The sequence below is a fragment of the Tenrec ecaudatus genome, chromosome X (assembly GCF_050624435.1).
Source record: "Tenrec ecaudatus isolate mTenEca1 chromosome X, mTenEca1.hap1, whole genome shotgun sequence".
NCBI classification, from domain to species: Eukaryota; Metazoa; Chordata; class Mammalia; order Afrosoricida; family Tenrecidae; genus Tenrec; species Tenrec ecaudatus.
The window spans coordinates 71521324-71523183 of record NC_134548.1 but is presented as its reverse complement, the minus strand read 5'-3'; the positions used below and the strand labels follow the sequence as shown (position 1 = coordinate 71523183).

General features: G+C 41.5%; 1 pseudogene; it reads left to right on the top strand.

Annotated features, from left to right (window-relative positions):
- Nucleotides 1-878: 878 nt before the first annotated feature.
- LOC142433413 (heterogeneous nuclear ribonucleoprotein A1-like) lies at nucleotides 879-1653 on the top strand (annotated as a pseudogene).
- The last annotated feature ends 207 nt before the right edge of the window (nucleotides 1654-1860 follow it).

Here is a 1860-nt window from a genome sequence, read left to right as displayed (position 1 = left end):
CTTTGGCTTTTATTCTAAATGAGAGTCACAGAGAACTTTAAGCAGAGAATGGACATGGCCTGACTTAGGATTTAACAGGATCCCTCTTATTGCTGTTGAGAACAGACTATAAGGAGGTAAGCATTGAAAGAGTTTGTAGGTCATTGTATTTATACAAGCAAGATATTTTAGTAGTCTGGATCAGGGCAGTAGTTGTAGGATTGCTGAGAAGTGATCAGATTATAGATGCATTCTAAAGATAGAGCTGAAAATCCCTGGTGAGATAACGTGGATTGTGAGTGAAAAAAAGGGAGTCAATCATGACCCTTAAAAATTTCTTACATGAGAAATGATTTATTGAGATAAAAGAAATCAAGGAAGAACAAATTTGGAAGAGGAGCTATCAGGAGCTCAGTTTGACATACCTAAGCTTAAGACTTTTATTAGATATTCAATGTAAATAATTGTTCAATTTCATTGGGTATTCAGTGTAAATATTCAGTGTAAATTCAATGGGTGGAAATAGAGGTTGGGGAGTCATCTGTGTCTAAATGGTATTTAAAATCACGAGGCTAGATAGCATCACAAACAGAATGAATGTAGAAAGAGCAGAGAAGGAAAGGGTATAAGAAAAAGGGGAGGGAAGAATTGAAAGGGAGGGAAGAAAAAATTGAAAACAGTGTGTTGAGCCGAGTTGACTAGAGAAACATATCCAGTGACAATCATGTTTGTGTAAGAGAGAGCTTTATATCAAGAAGTAATTATACAACAAGTAAAGGTCTGAGCTCAGTTCAGAGCAAGTCCATAAGTCTGATACTAGTCCATAAATTTCTCTTCACTTTCTGCTTGTGGACTCCGCAGAGAAAGCATGGTTTGGGATTTTTCTCCCCACCGCCGTCATGTCTAAGTCAGAGTCTCCTAAAGAGCCTGAACAGCTGTGGAAGCTCTTTATCCGAGGATTGAGCTTGGAAACAACATATGAGAGTCTGTGGAGCCATTTTGAGCAAGGGGGGACCCTTACATCACCTGTGTGGTGATGAGATATCCAAACACCAAGCGCTTCAGAGGCTTTGAGTTTGTCACCTACAGACAAATATGGGGAAATTGAAGTGATTGAAATCATGACTGATCAAGGCAGTAGCAAGAAGAGAGGCTTTGCTTTTGTGACTTTGGATGACCATGACTCCATAGATAAGATTGTCATTCAGAAATACCACATCGTGAATGGCCACAACTGTGAAGTACGAAAGCCCCATAGAAACAAGAGATGGCCAGTGCCTTCTCCAGCCAAAGAGGTCGAAGCGGTTCTGGAAACTTCGGTGTTGGCTGAGGTGGTGGTGTTGGTGGGAATGACAACTTTTGTCAGCGCGGAAACTTCAGCGGATGTGGCGGCTTTGGTGGCAGCCATGGTGAGAGTGGATATGGAGGCAATGGGGATGGTTATAATGGATTTAGGAATGATGGAAGTAACTTTGGAGGTAGTGGAAGCTACAATTATTTGGCAACTACAACAATCAACCTTCAAATTTTGTACCAATGAAGGGAGGGATCTTTGGAGGCAGAAGCTCTAGCCCTTATGGTGGTGGAGGTCAATACTTTGCCAAACCATGAAACCAAGGTGTCTATGGTGGTTCAAACAGTAGCAGTCTTTATGGCAGTGGCAGAAGATCTTAAATGACTACCAGGAAACAAAGCTTAGCAGGAGAGGAGAGGCAGAATTAACGGGGAAGCTACTGGTTACAGCAGATTTGTGACCTCAGCCAAGCACAGTGGGGGCAGGGCCTAGCTGCTACAAAGAATACATGTTTTAGACAAGACTCATGTGTATGGTCAAAAGAACTTGGGGATTGTATTTGTGACTAACTGTATAACGTGTTATTT